Source organism: Puma concolor, chromosome D2 (assembly GCF_028749965.1).
Source record: "Puma concolor isolate L17-30 chromosome D2, mPumCon1.1.hap2, whole genome shotgun sequence".
Lineage (NCBI taxonomy): Eukaryota > Metazoa > Chordata > Mammalia > Carnivora > Felidae > Puma > Puma concolor.
In genome coordinates, this window is record NC_141677.1 from 39631786 (window position 1) to 39647072 (window position 15287).

Here is a 15287-nt window from a genome sequence, read left to right on the forward strand (position 1 = left end):
GAGCCTGTGTCTCCCTCTCTCTCTGCCCCTCTCCCACTCATGCCTGTCTCTCTCCCTCAAAAATAAACATTAACAAATTTTTTAAAAATATAAATGTGGGAAGGCTTTCGCTGTTTTTCTTTGATAGACATACCAACACCGTGCAATCTGGGCTTTTCTGTCATCTATTCTCTCTCTCTCTCTCTCTCTCTCTCTCTCTCTCTCTCTTTTTCTGGAGCAGGGTTTCTCAAACTCTAGCCTGCATTCTGGAGTGACCTTTCTAGAACATGATTCTTAAGACATAGTGCCTACACTCGCCAGCAATCTGAGCTGTAAGGAGCTCTCAGGGTGTTTCTGAACATGGAGAAGTCTGAAAAACCACTACCTGGATCAATCAGCCTTTGCCTCAAACATTGTCCTCCCTGAGGCACGGGGACCTCAGCCAGATCAGGTTTTATTTAGGAGGGAAAAAGGGAGAATAGGGTTTTTTTTGTAATATTTTTATTTATTTTTGAGAGAGAGATAGAGACAGAACACAAGCAGGGGAGGGGCAGAGAGAGCAGAAGCCGCAGAATCTGAAGCAGGCTCCAGGCTCCGAGCTGTCAGCACAGGGCCCGACGCGGGGCTCAAACTCACAAACTGTGAGATGCTGATGTGAGCCGAAGTCGGACGCTTAACCGACTGAGCCACCCAGGCGCCCCGAGGGAGAAGAGTTCCTACGTGGACAACCACAAGCATCAACCTCCCACTGGTGAGGACCTCAGAGAAAGACGGACACGCAAGAACACAAGTGAGGCCAGGGTTTTTCAAGTCATTCAACCAAGGTTTATCGAGCAGGTTCTTTGTGCTGCATACCTTGCGAGCAATTGAGGAACTCTTCCAGGCATTTTTTTTTTTTTTAACATTTCAGCATTTGTCTCCCTTTCTTCCAATGGTACGGAGCCCCTTACCCACATTCCCACACGTTCCTCTGGACACCTGCCCGCGCTCAGTTTCTGGGTCAGGCGGAGCTGCCTCTAACTCGAGCTCTAACGTAGGGCTTTTCCTGGCCAGTCTGAGCACAGCACTATCGTGCGATGGTGATTGGTCAGGGTGGGCGTGTGAACACAGCCCAGGCTCCAATCGCTGCTCACCCCAGGCCTTTAATTACATGCTCCAGAAGGATACTTCTCTTTTTGTACTCTGCAGCAGTGATGAGAAAGTCGAGCTTCTCAGAGGCCAAAGATGCCCTCTGAGAACAAAGCCACGGGCACCGTGAGAGAGACAGAGACACTGACGAGGTGCTAATGATGTTGCTTGAACCCCTGATCGCGACAATTCCCGAAGCCTCGCCTGTCCTCAGACCGTTCAACTGCTTGAGCTGATACATTCCTTGTTGTGTGAAGCTGGTGTGCCTTTGGTTCTCAGTTGCTGGAAGTCAAGTAGTCGTGATGCTCTAGGGTCTGAAGGGCCGCAGCCCAGAGCAGAGTGAGATCGGGGGGAAACGAACTTTCAAAGTCATACCCCGAGCTCGAAGGATGAGGAAGAAATTAAGTTCCCCAGACCCAGTAAGATAACACAGCCGTGGTGATGGGAACAGACCTTTGTCTTTCCAGCTAAGAGACCATGTGCTTTGGCCTGAAGGGGAAACCTCAGGGTTCGGGGGAGAGAGGAAGAGCCCACCTGACAGTTCTCAATTACTTCCGGACTTCTGGGCATTGGGCAAAAAGAGTACTTGAACATGGGGTCACCCATCCGTGGCCGGAGATATTGAAGGAGTTGTCAAATCTGGGCGAAGTGAAGGCACCGAGGGCCTTGATGCAGGTCGGTGGGTTTCCCACACTTTGGGCCCTGAATGCTAGCCCGGTGCCAGACAGAGAGCAGGGCTCTGAAAACATTGGAGGCATGAATGAAAATGAGCAACGCTGTTTCCATTTTCAAAACTAACATGAAGGAAACCCTTAAAGGCCCAAGGCCAAGGCTGTTCCTAAACAATGTAGCAACGAAAGGGATGGTTGTCAGGAAAGGTGGTCCAGGAGTTCAAGCTGATTCCTAACAAACAGCATGTCCCTTTTAAAATGAATCCTAGCAAAGCAATCTGATTTCTTTTTCCTCCCTCCCTCCCTCCATCCCTCCTTCCCTGCCTTCCCGCCTTCCTTCTTTCCTTTTTTGGGGGAGTGTTTGCAATCATTAGGTAGATCAGGACAGTGCAATTGGGCACACTATATAATAAAGTTCTTATGATATCCTCTTGGGCAACGTGAAAAACTCTAGCTGGGGTAATAATACAGTGAGGAAGGTGGACTTGTAACCACTTCAAGAACCATGCCCAGAGCTTGCTGATTAATTCATTCCTGTTCAGCTTGTCACTTAAGGAGCTCTCCAGGGGCCCGAGATAAGGCTTTGTCCTTGGCTCTCTCCTGTTAAAACAAATTTTGTGAATACTTGAATGAAGGCATAGAAAGCTTCTTATCAAGTCTGTGGATGCCACTGAACCGGGTGGTGGTGGGGGGGGGGGGGGGTGGAGGATGACAAATGAGGTGGATGGGAGAATTCTAATCCAAAAGCTCTCAGTGGGCCATGGGGATGCAACAAAGCTCACAAGGCACAAAAACCATAATGCGGAGAGGAAGCTTCTGCAGTGGCGCTAAGGTACCTCTATTGTGTAAGTGTAGAGTGACAGAGCCCTGTCCAGGGAGCAGCCGGAGAAAAGAGAGAAGTTTTGTTCGGCAGCCGCTCAGCCAGCATCAGCACTGTGCAGCACTCTTACTGGCAAGAAGCTCTTTGGGGTTGCATTAACAGAAGTAGAGTGTGTGGGACAGAGAAGGTTAAAGTCTGATCTCCAGGGCTTTCCTAGTCACATCTTGCCTGAGTCTCGTGTTCAGTTCTCAGCCCCAAGATTTACGAGGGCAGCTGACAACCTTGAATATCCTCAGACAGCATCCCAATGACACAAGGAATTACAGAAGCTCAGCCTGAAGAAAAAAGCTTCAGAAGGTGTATTAGTCCCTATTTTCAACTCATCAAGCAGCTGTCCACCACGGACCCACGGTGGGAGAAGAAGCGATAGCAACGGGGAGGGGACAGAAACAGTGTCCCACGTGCAGCAAAGCAGAGGAGGGAGCAGGCTGAGACCAGGCCACCGGGTTGGGGTCTCGGGGGTCACCCGTGACCTTTGCGAGAACAGCAGGGCGCTTCTCATTTCGAGGGGTGTTGTTCTAATTATCTGTCAAGCCTCCACCATGATCTCGAAAGCCACTTCCAAAATTAAACCTCCGTTGAGAGCACACGTTAATAACACACCAAAGGACACATAAATTACACCTGTGAGTCATCTCCCATTGCAGATGAATACGCTGAGGGATGTCACATTTCAACAATATGAAGAGCGCACCGTAATTAAGCCACCACTCGTGGCTTGGAAAGCTGTGTTCGATCACTACGGACACACACAGCACACGAGATGAATAAAGCCTGAAAAATCTCCCAGCCCGGAGCCGTACTATGGTAGTGTAGGATTAAAAGTGTGGGTCCTGGAGTCGAGCTGCCCCGGATTTTAATCCTGGTCCTGCCCGTACCCCAGCCATGGAACCTTGAGCAAGTCGCCTCACCTCACTGACCCCCGGTTTCCGGATCTGCTAAGTAAGGAACTTAAGTGGAGCTCCTGGCAGTATTAGTTGAGATAATGCATGCAAAACGCTTCGCGTGGTGTGATCCCCCTGCATGGAGCCAGCTGTCTCCTGGCTCTCATGAACACGGGTTCACGTGTCCGGCCATGGGTTAATGTCAAATATCATCCACTGGTACCACCCGCTAGCCTCGCGCGCCTCACATACTTAGTTCAAGTGGGCATTTCCCGTTATTTTTAAACTGAAACGTGATTGCTGCTTTGACATCATGATTACAGCACTCGTGCTTGACTGGGTGAACCTCTCCCACCCAAAGTGAGGGGACTGTCATCTGTTTTGATTCCTGCTCTTAGCCTGAGAGAATGAGCAATAATCAACGTTCCGTGTTCAACAAGTCAGTCTCTGGACTACGGCTGGTTCGTGATTACGTAGTGAGGTGGCTGCAAAAGGCAGAACGCCGGCCCGGGTGCGGCAGAACAGAATTCGAGTCTTGGAGCTCCTCTTGAGATGCGACTTCTGACGGTTCTCTCATCCTGGCACGCGATGACCTCACCTGAGCCTCAGAAGCACCCTCTGAGACAGGAATTAATCAGCGTTCTTTCCAGGGGAGTCACATTTCACTGAACGTTCTTTCATCCACTTTTTGCGCAATACATTTGCATGCCAATGCCACAGCCAACGTCCTCATTTGCTGCGGGTACCCTAACTCACTTTTTTCCCCTTTTGCTTATCATCTCCCCTCCCCACCTCTCTGCTTTTTACCCTCCTCTTGACCTCACCTTGCAATGCATCCCCAGACTCCGAGCAACTCCTGCTCGTAATCTGAAGTGCATCCCCTGCACACCTCCCTCGGTGCCCGCATCATCATATAGTAGTATACCTTCTCGTTACTCTTGCTTTTGTAGCATTGGATCATGTTGTATACGCTTCTCTGTTGACTCAGGAGCCCCTCCAGGTGAACTGACACGCGGCTTTTTGGGAGGCCGCACCACATTCCACGCTGTGGTCAGAGGCAGCGCTGGGCTTACCCCCCCTCCCCTCCTGCCGTCCCGTCACCTCATTATCTCGGTTATTCTTCCAGAAATAATGGAGTAGTAAGCAGCCCTGAGCACACACACCCCCTTCCCGTCTGGCGCTTTGATCTCAACGGGCCGAATGTCTGCATCTCTTTACCCAGAGAAGAAAACCAAGATGTGTGGACATAAGGGGTTTTGTCTGGAGCCACACACAGCCGGTAAGTGTCAGCAATGCTCAGAGCAGGCCTACCGGCCCCCGTACTGCTTGCTGTCTGTCTTACCCGGCTCTGCTCTTCCTCTAACTTCCTACTGCTAGAAGGAAGTTGCTTTCCATCAAATGGAGTCAAGTCTTCCCGGATTCCCCCCCGTCCCCCCGGACAGAGAGAGCCACGTGTCTGGCCATTGGAAGGCTCACTGGCGGCACCGGTGAGGGAAATTCAGCCCCGAAGAGGAGCTTGGGCCGCTGCTAGCCGGGGCCCGTGGCGAAGACTCAGGGAAGTCACGCTCAAGATATTACTTTCACTCGGTAAGTATGCGCAAGCAGCCTTGGGCCTCGTCCGTTTCCATCTTGCTAGCAGGGCCTGGAGTCCCTGGGCACGTTGCAGAGGGGCTTCAAGGTCGCTGTGACGGGTTGGGCCAGATCGGCCACGAAGTTTTCTCACCTGTGGACCAGGAAGAGGAGAGCATTACAAACTTGGGCCCGAGGGGGCTTCTCCTTCAAACCTGCCATCTCACCGGAGAGAAGACTGAGGCCCAGAGCAGCAAAGAGGCATTTGCAGGGTCCCAGGTTGCCGGTGACGGGGTTTGGATGAGAGTCCAGAGCTCCTGGCTCTGTCGTCCTGGGTCGCTATCGCTGCTGCCCCGTGGACGTGTGTGCCTGTGCTCCTTTCCTCTCTCCCGTCCCCTGTGACATGCACACAGATGAAAGTCATGGCCTTCCCGGTCCTGGCAGGCCTGAGTTTGAGTCTTGGCTCTGCTACTCATTTGGCGACCTCAGGAGGATCACCTGACCTCTGCGGGTTAACGACAGGAGACGGTCCGCTAAGGTGCGGAGAATACAATGAAAAAGTGACTTGAAAAGGCTCAACACGAAGCCCACCGCATAGCACGCACTCAATAAACGTTGGCTGTGTCTTTTATTTCTTATTTGCTCCTCTGAGTTCTTGCGAAACCTCTCTGCAATTCCCAAAGCCTCCAATACAACTTGTTTTCCCCAAACAACAGTTCTCTTGACGTATGTGTAGACGTGGGTCCCTCTGTGAAGCGCTTCCAAACCCTCTTTTGCAGCCTTTCATCCCGTGAACCCCTGAGGAATTGTCGGCCTGCATTTAACTTCTCCAGAAGCAAGACTCCGCTGATCGCTTTCTGGTGAACACAGCAAGGAACTTGTCAAGGAACCAGCCAGGAGGGAGGAGGCGAGGCCGTGGGAGCGGGGGCAGGCAGGTGTGCAGCAGGCTGGGGGGGCTGGGGCCATCCATCTTGATTCTTTTCTCCATGTCCAAGTGTAAAGGGATTTGTGTCTACAAGGTTGTCTTTGCCAACCTCAGGGAAGAAGAGAAGGCATTTAATTTGAAAATTTTTACTCTGGCCACAGGGGAAGACTCGGGGGCAATTAGGGGTATTGTAATTTCTTACTAAGGTCAAAAAGGAATTGTGGGTAAAGTCCATGAGTCACCTTCCAACACAGAAAAAAAAAAAGGCACTTTCTGACTGATTTGCTTTGGGTGAGCCTGTGTGCTCACACCCTTAATGATTTGGGTTGGGGGCCGGGGGGTAGAGCACAGGAGCACCTCCTTCCTGCCTCTGAAATGGTCACCTTTCTGGAAACCCAATAAAATTAATTCACAGCTCAGATTATTAATTCATCCTGGCGCGTGAATAATTCATCGTGGAAGGAGCCATATCACATTTTCACATTTTGGAGCGCACGCCCTCTCCTGCTCTTGCCTTCGGAGAGACGGCTTCTCCCACCCACCTGCCCACGTACACGAGGGACCAAGCACTCGGTCACCTACTCCTCAAGGACGTGAGAGCCCTGATCTCAGCCTGATACTCACTCCGAGCCCAGCAGCCAGAATGTATGCCGCTGCACTGACCCAAGGCGACCTGCTGAAGTCAGGAGGCTTCTTAATAACCGCGGGGACCAGCTTGCCGGGTTCGCGGCCGCACTAGGATGTAAAAGGAATCCCTGTTGTGACCAAGCGCCGCAGCCGATTACAATTTGGTCCCGCAGGAGGGCCTCGGTCGGGCTGCCCGTCAATTACACACTTCCCCCGCACACCTGGAAGGCTGGATGCTGGTGGCAGGGATGTTTCTCCACCAGTCTCCTGCGAGCAGGTGTCTCCACGCAGCTGCCAGGGAAGAGGCAAGAGGTGAGGCATTGCCAGTTGGCAGTCTTCAAGGAGCCAGGGTGGAAAGGTCTAAATGGGGCTGAAAGGGCGGACCTACGCCAGCGGACTCCATCTTGTTCTGTGTCCTCCACCTTGAGTGACTATGTCCCCGACATGCCCCCTTTCTGGGAAAATCGCAGAAACCTCAGACCACGCCTCGTGCCCTTAAGTAACCTCCCACTCACCCGTTCAAACTTCCCCATCAAAACACGCCCGGCGACCTACGTCACAGGACTCCGACCCTTCCCCAGCCAATCGGCCGAGGCCGCGACCTTTTCCCAGCCAATCGGCTGAGGCCACAGGCATTACCTTACCAACTGCCCCTAGACCCCCAATAAAACCTTTGTCCTTTTGAAACTCACTCTCTCTCCCCTGCATCTCACCGCTGCGTCGGTGCAGGTAGGGGATTGGGCTCGAACTGGCTCGAATAAAGGCTTTTTTGCTTTTGCATCAGACTCAGCTCCCTGGTGGTCTTTGGGGATCACGAATTCTGGGCATAACAGGGCCAAGGAAAGGATGAGCTGGTCTGGAAGCTTCTCCTTCGAACACGAATAAGGGGCCCACACTCAGGGCACGTTCTCACTGGATCAGAGGCTGCAGGGGGACCCTGGGACGCAAGCGGGAAGGCAGAGCTGCTCTTGGGAGGAATGGGGAATATGCCACCCAAGGAGGCACAGGCGGCGGGCAGGTTTATCTGCTGGGTTCTGGCTGGGCCTGAAATCGCACCTGCTCTGGTTGGCAAATAATGCCCGTATTTATCATCTTGCCAAGACAGATCAACTCTGTTCATTGGTCAGTTGTGGTCTGATTCAAGGCCGGACCCCGTGTTCCTGGTTGGGGACCCGGAAATGACTCGGACCCAGATCTTGTGCTCTCAAGCTGGAGAAGGATACCCGATAAATCTCGGGGGTGGCAGGGCCGTGCCAACAGAGAAGGCACTGGGCGAGCCAGGGGGCCAGGGGGGTGGCGCTGCAGGTGGGCCTCTCCCTCCCTGATCATCGCGCCGTCCCTCCCCCCTCACTGCACATCAGCCGCTCTGGCCATTGGGCTCCTGCCCCAGGAACGCTGCCCAGCTCAGTCTCCCCACCACTGTGCACACGGCTGGCTTCTTCTCATCCTCTGGGCCATCCCGGTCACCTCAACAAGCTCCTGTTCGACTGCTTTCCTTCAGAGCACCAATCACAGAGTGACTGAAACAGAGAGTCACGTTTTCTCTCTGCCACCAGGCTCCAGGCTCCAGGACGGCAAGGATCAAGACTGATCTATGCACCTGTAGCCTGTCCCATAGCACAGTTGTTTCTTGATAATGAATGCAAGGCAGACTCCCGAGGACAGCTGATAGAGCGGCGAAACCAAGTGGCCCCAGAAGGCCTGAGGAGACAGCCCTACTCCACCTGGGAAATCTGAGACAGCTTCATGGAGGAGGTGGCGTTAAAGCCTTGGGGATTCTCTGGCTGTGAATTCCAGGAGGTCCTTGCGCCTCACTTAGATGTCCAAAGACTACTACTCATTAATTCACAATAGGGGGCAGAATTCTGCAGTGACCAGACTGTTTGTGTACTTACCTGTGTGTCAAAAACTTGGGCCACACGGCAGCGTTTAGTAGCTTTGCATTTGAGCCTGGAATGAGTCCATGTTTGTTGGGAGGGAGCTTGGGAAGGGGGGTAAATGGGCGCAGACTATGGCAGAGCTTGGAGCATACCTCTCTCCCTCCTTTTCACAGCACTTATTTCCAGAGACCGTAATATTTAGTCTTGCCAAATATTTGGTCAACCTCTCTTCTCGGGGCAGTGCTGTTGGGGAGCAACATACGCTTGACCTTCTGCCTTCCTCTTTTTCTAAAAAAAAATCTGTTTATCTTGAGAGAGAGAAAGCACGAGTCAGGGAGGAGCAGAGAGAGGGTTGGGTGGGGGTGGGGGGAGAGAATCCCAAGCAGGCTCCACGCTGTCGGCCCAGAGCCTGACGCGGAGCTCAAACCCATGAATCATGAGATCGTGACCTGAGCTGAAGTTGGACACTTAACCAACTTCGCCACCCGGCCTTCTTCTTTCTTACACACCTCTACACACACCCCGTCACACCCCCCTTCATATCCTAGACAGCAGTGGAAGAGTGTGGCCTGAGGCTTCTGGGCCTCAGTGTGCAAATGTGAGGCTTAGCGACTTAGCAGGTGTGGCCCCTCGACCTCACAGAGAAGGGCTGGGACGTCACAGAGATCATGCAGGGTAGAGGCAAGGCTTCAGGCTTGCCTATACCCCTCTGAGGCAGGTGGTCATTGCCCTCTGGACCCCACTGCTGGCTGTTTCCTGGTGGCACCTCCCAGCACCCGTGTCACTTGTCCGGGCTGATAGCTGAGATCTGGGGGCAGAGGGCTGGCCTCGTGTCCAACCCCAGCTCTGTCATTTTCCTGGTCCTGTGAAATTTCTGAAACCCGGCTGCTTCATCTATAAAATGACAATTCCTTGAATGGGTTGCTCTGACTTCCAGAAATTGGCATCAAAAAATTTATGAACTCTCCTGTCTTAGAAACTAAATGAGATGATCGAAACCGGGGGTGGGGGTGGGGAGAGTGGAGAATGGGAAAAGCGTCAAAATAGGAAACCAGCCAGTTTGTCTAATTGCAAAAATAAGACAGGTGAAACAATACTCAAAATTCAGAGTGGGGGAGGGAAAGTGACCGTTGGCATTGTATGAAAGACCTTATTAGACCAATATAAGAATTTATGTATCAACTGTCTAAATGATTTCAAAGGCAAGAGCAAATGCACGATTTTCTATGAGGACAGAAATGGCCAAAATTAACTTTAAAGGTGAAAATTTTATCAGAGCAACATCCTGGAAAAAAACTGGGGGAAAAGTTAATAAATTCTACTTTTAAACAATTTGTATCTTTGTTTTTTTTTAATTAAAAAATTATTTTAATGTTTATTTTTGAGAGAGAGAGAGAGAGGGAGGGGCAGAGAGCAAGGGAGACACAGAATCCAAAGCAGGTTCCAGACTCTGAGCTGTCAGCACAGAGCCTGAGGAGGGGCTCGAACTCACAAACTGCGAGATCATGACCTGAGCCGAAGTCAGACACTTAACCAACTGAGCCACCGGGGTGCCCCAATTTGCATTTTTGTTAAAAAAAAAAAAAGCAACAGACTCAAATAGAAGCAAACTCCTTATATTTCTTGGTTTCCCATCTGGAGATCTAGTAAGAAGGTGGTAGTTTTATAGGGGAGTAACATTACCCCCAGGAGTGCAGTTGAGGCTAAGGGAACCGAGCTGGCCAGAGTGGCCATCTCTGAAGAAATAACCCTTGGGCTGCTCCCATCCACTATAGACCACTAGCAATGGCCTGCTGGGAAGGAAGCTCCCGTCTGCTGAGTCCCCAAGATCAGGCACATTAAATAGCTTTGTATAAACGCCCAGGAGTGTCTCTCCCTCTGGAAACAAATACACAAATCCCACTTGAGTCTGCGATGGAGGAGACATCTTCCCAAAGCAAAGATAAGCCCCACTCAGGAGAGATGGTCATTCAAGGCAGCTCTCAGACATGCAAGTGTCACTGTTTGTTTGTTTGTTCTCATAATTTCAAGGAATAGATCATTACCAAGCTATGTAAACTATTTCAGATGTTAAAAAAAAAAAAAAAAGATGAAACACTACCAATTCATTTTATAAGCTAGAATACCACGTTTGGCAAAGATAATATACAAAAAAGAGATCTACAGGATAATATCACAGGGAATTTACATGTAAAGATTCAAAATGAAGTATGTATATGTATCAAATCTCAGGAGGATATTAAAAGGATAATGCACTTTGATTAGGTAGGGTATAATCTGGGAATGGAAGGTTTAAAATCTATTAGCATAATTTATCAAGATAAAAATAATAAGAGAAAACATGATTGCACCTTTACAGTCCTATTAAAATATATTTACATAAAAATTTCTGAAAAGAAAAATTGCTGAACAGGATTTCATCAAAACAAAAACACTTTTGTTCTTCAAAAAACACCAACTGAGAAAACAGAAATACGAACCCACAGACAGGAAAAATATATATGCAGGTCGTATATCTGACAAAGGATGTGTATACAGAACAAAGACCAAACACTTTTACAACTCAATAAGAAGGTAAACAGCCCAGATAAAAAATAGACAAAATATTGGAACAGGCCTCTCCCCAGAGAAGATATGTAAATGGCTAATTAGCGCATGAAAACAGGCTCGCCATCATTAGTATTAAGGAAATGCAAACTAAAGTCAAAATGAGCTATCAGGACCCACCCTCTGGAATGGCTATCGCCAAAAGGACCCACGATGCCAAATGTTGCAAAACTGTGGAGGAACTGGAACCTTCTCGCATTGCTTTCAGAATACAAGTGGTACAACCACTTTGGAAAATAGCCTGACAGTTTCCTCATCAAGTGAAACATATACTTACACCACAGACCAACAGTTCTGCTCCTGGAGATCTACCCAGATGAAATGAAAACATGTTCATGCAGAGACTCAGCAAGGTGGTTCATAGCAACATTTGTAATAGCTTGCAACTGGAAGCAACTCAAATGTCCATCAACTAGTAAAGAGATAAATGAACGGGAGGCATTTACACAAAGGAATACTATGTAACAACAAAAAAGAAATGAATGCCTGGTGGGGGGGGGGAGCAACCCCCCAAAAAGCATTCCAAAGCAAAGCTTTTAAATATCTCAAAAGCGTTCTGCTAAGTGAAAGAGGTCAGACAGCAGACACAAAAGACTATGTATCATGTGATCCCAATTACCTGCTGCGTCTAGAAAAGAGACAGGAGATGAGTGTTTCCCTGGGGCTGGGTGGGAACAGAGTGTGCCTTTGGGGAGTGATAGAAATGTTCTAAACTGGATTCTGGCGGTAAGTTCCCAGCTGTAAAAATTTACTAAAACATATCCAACCTTACACTTAAAATCGGTGACTTTTATGGTATGTAAATTATACTCCAACAAAGCTGCCTTTTGAAGTTTCCGAAAGGGCATACGGCAAATTGATAAGTTGTTATCTGAGTGATAGAACCAAAGGTAATTTGTTTTAATTCTTGAGTGTCTCTGCTTTCCCCTCTCAATCAGCATGTACTACCTTTGTAATATTCAAGAATTTCCCCACAGAGAACACAGTAAGAGTTACATGAGATAATGTTCCTTGTAGTTCTTTGCACAGAATGGGTGCTCGACAAATAGAATGTTCTGCCTTTAATAAAAAAATCCCCGCTGCTGGGGTGCCTGGGTGGCTCAGTCGGTTAAGCGTCCGACTTCGGCTCAGGTCACGATCTCACAGTCGTGAGTTCGAGCCCCACGTCGGGCTCTGTGCTGACTGCTCAGAGCCTGGAGCCTGTTTCAGATTCTGTGTCTCCCTCTCTCTCTGACCCTCCCCCGTTCATGCTGTCTCTCTCTGTCTCAAAAATAAAAAAAATAAAAACGTTAAAATAAAAAAAAAAAAATCCCCTCTGCTTAGGGCCACGCCCCAGGCAGCCAGCTCTTTGGTCCCATAAGTCCCAGGGCAGTATTGGATCCTCAAGGCCACCTGGGTGACATGATGCCTGAGCCAGTGCCCTTTGGAGGGTAAGTCCCACTGGACGCCAGGTCTGCTGGAGGCTCTATCATTGCTCTTCCCGGGCTCGCCTGTCCCAGGCTTTCTTCCCCCAGTGAGCCGGGGCTCCCACGGCTCAATCCCCAGCCAGAGTCATACCATTCCCGCTGAGCGAGCAGCATTGTTTGCCCCCGGAAGTTACAATGTCGCAACAAGTAGAGGTTTCCAGGTTCTGCAAGTAGAGTGAGGTCCATTTAGCTGCAAAATAGAAGAAGAAATTGCCAGCATCTTTCGATCACTCACCCCAGGGGAATGGGATGGAGAACCAGTACCCGGATTTGTAAGGGCTGCTGGTGGCAAATCTCAAAGGGTAGGTTCTGAAGTCAGGCGATCCTGTCGCTGACTTGAGCAGGTCCTGAGCTTCTCTCGGCATCTGTGTCTTCATCGCCCTGCCAAGTTTTTGCGAAAATAATTTTAGAAGAAGGGAAAGTGCATTGTCTGTTGCAACACGCTGCTCAAGCTGTGAGCTGTCCTTGCTCTAACTTCTCCTGACCGTGCAGGTTCTAGCTCAGGCTGGGCCGAACTCACCCATCATGGGAACTATCCACAAAAAGGGCTCTCCTGCGAGGCAGCACATTTGGAGTCGCTGGGGGGAAGAGTGGGGAGCAGGATAGGAGAGCCCAACAGGACTATTCCTAGCCAAAAGGAATATCATCAAAATCCTGAAACTGGGCCGGGATGGAATCTGCGGAGGAGGCCGTTTGGGTCTTTGATGAGTGTGGGGCTTTGCTCACATAGCACGAAACTCCAAAAAATCAGGCAAACAGTCACTGGGAAGTTGTAAGCCAGGCAATTCCCAGCACTTACACAGGGGGGCGAGATGTCTGAACACGGATGACAAGAAAGGTGAGTCCTCACTGGTCACCTGGGCATTTGGTGGGGCCTCAGAGGGGTCGCCCTTAAATATTCCAGCCCTAGAGTATGAAAGCTGCTCCAGCCCAGCCCTAGCAAATCTCAGAAACAGGCTGCAAGTGATCATATAATGCACAAGGAGCCTAAATGCCTTCCCGGACAAAATCTAACTTCCTTCAGAGGAAGACAACAAAATCCAGATAATCAACATAACATTCACCGTGTCCGTCAGCCGCTAAAAATTACCAGACACACCATGGAGCAAAGAGAAGCAGATCGTAAGGCAGAAACACCTGTCAATAGGAAGACATGAGATATAGCAGAAACTCTGGAACTGGCAGACAAGGATGTGGGAATAACTGTCATGTTAAAGCACTTAAAGGAAAATAGGGACTCAAGGCGAAGGGGAGTGGAAGATAAGGAAGAGGACATACAGACCAGGGATTAAAAAGAAATACGGCATCCGAGATGAATATTTCACTGCATGGGATCAGCAGTGGATCAGATACCGGAAGGGAAAAGATCAGCGAATTTGAAGGCTTAGCAAACGAAGTTACCCACATGAAACACGGATCCCGAAGGCTCAGCAGAGCCTCAGTCAGCTACGGGACGGTACCAAAGAGCCAAGCACGAACGTAAAAGGGAGGGAGGCAGAAAAGTACTTGGCAAAAACAGTGGCTGAACGTTTTTAAATCTGATAAAAATTTATAAGCCCACAGACCCTGAAAAACTCAACAAACTCCACGGAAAAGAAACACAAAGGAAACCGAATGACAATACATCATCATCCAGATGCTGGAAAAAAAGAAATAAAGAAAAAATCGCAAAGCAGCCAGAATAAAAAAGACGTGCTGCCTCCCAGAGCAACCCAAGTCTGCAATCATTTGGGGGCAGTGAGTAGAGAGGGGGGCTAGGAGGAGGAAGACCAGATCTCACCAGCCCAGGGCAGCTGGTGTTTGGGAAACCGCTCTTGGATCAGAGCACACCCACACGGGGGACGGGCTTTTGTTGTTAATTTTTCTCCTGTTCTCACCCTGAGTTTGTCGTTTCAGAAGCACGGATGCTCCCTCTAAAGAAAGAAAGAAAAATCTTCATCCTCTCTATCAGCCACCACCCCCGCCCCCAGAAGACACTTATCAGGGAGCTGGCTGCTCTCCAAATTTCCCTGCCTGGCTCACCGCTCTTAAAATACCCTCGGTCACAGACGCTTCTAGAATGTGAGCTGACCTGGAACACTTTGCGGCAAGGGCAACAAAGCTTTCAAGTGGTTTCCTGGAACAAGAAAAAAAGAGAGAGAGCGAGAGAGAGGTTTTTGAAAATTAGACTTAGCAGATCACACAAGAGGCACAGAACAGAGAGGTTGATCTTGGAAACAATGCGCACTGCCTGCATCTTGTGTCTCTTTGAATCCTGTGTTTTCACCTGTGAAATGGGGACCACGGCAGCCACCTTATAGAGGACTTGCGAGGAGGAATCTAGATTCTATCTGTAAACTGGGGGGACCAGGGTGCGCAAACAGTGAACCCGCAGTACGTGCAGCCCCATTTTCATGTTCTAGAGCCTGGTTCTCTTCAGAAGTGCTTGACCCCAACGTCAGTGGCACCTGGGCCTCAAAAGGATCCCACCGCGTATCGCAGATAGCCTCTTACAGATTACTCTTGAACATCTTGCTTAACCTCTCTGGACCATTTACTGAACAAGGATAACAGAAGTCACCACCCAGGCGTGAGACAATGACGAAACGTGTTCCCGTTTGCAAAGCGCCCAGCATAGCCTCCAGGCATCATAGGGGTACAATTCTCGAAGGTTCCAGCTTCCTCTCCTGGC

At 49.7% G+C, this 15287-nt stretch overlaps 1 long non-coding RNA gene across 2 annotated transcripts; it reads right to left on the reverse strand.

Annotated features, from left to right (window-relative positions):
- Positions 1 to 5720: 5720 nt before the first annotated feature.
- Positions 5721 to 7168, reverse strand: LOC147576004 (uncharacterized). 2 transcript variants are annotated; one of them, XR_015241660.1, is made up of 3 exons: positions 6885 to 7148; positions 6661 to 6771; positions 5721 to 6145 (listed from the first exon to the last, which is right to left on the reverse strand). It is a non-coding gene; the product is annotated as an uncharacterized LOC147576004 (long non-coding RNA). The 2 variants fall into 2 exon arrangements; XR_015241659.1 differs by having other exon boundaries at positions 6661 to 7168.
- Between the last annotated feature and the right edge of the window lie 8119 nt (positions 7169 to 15287).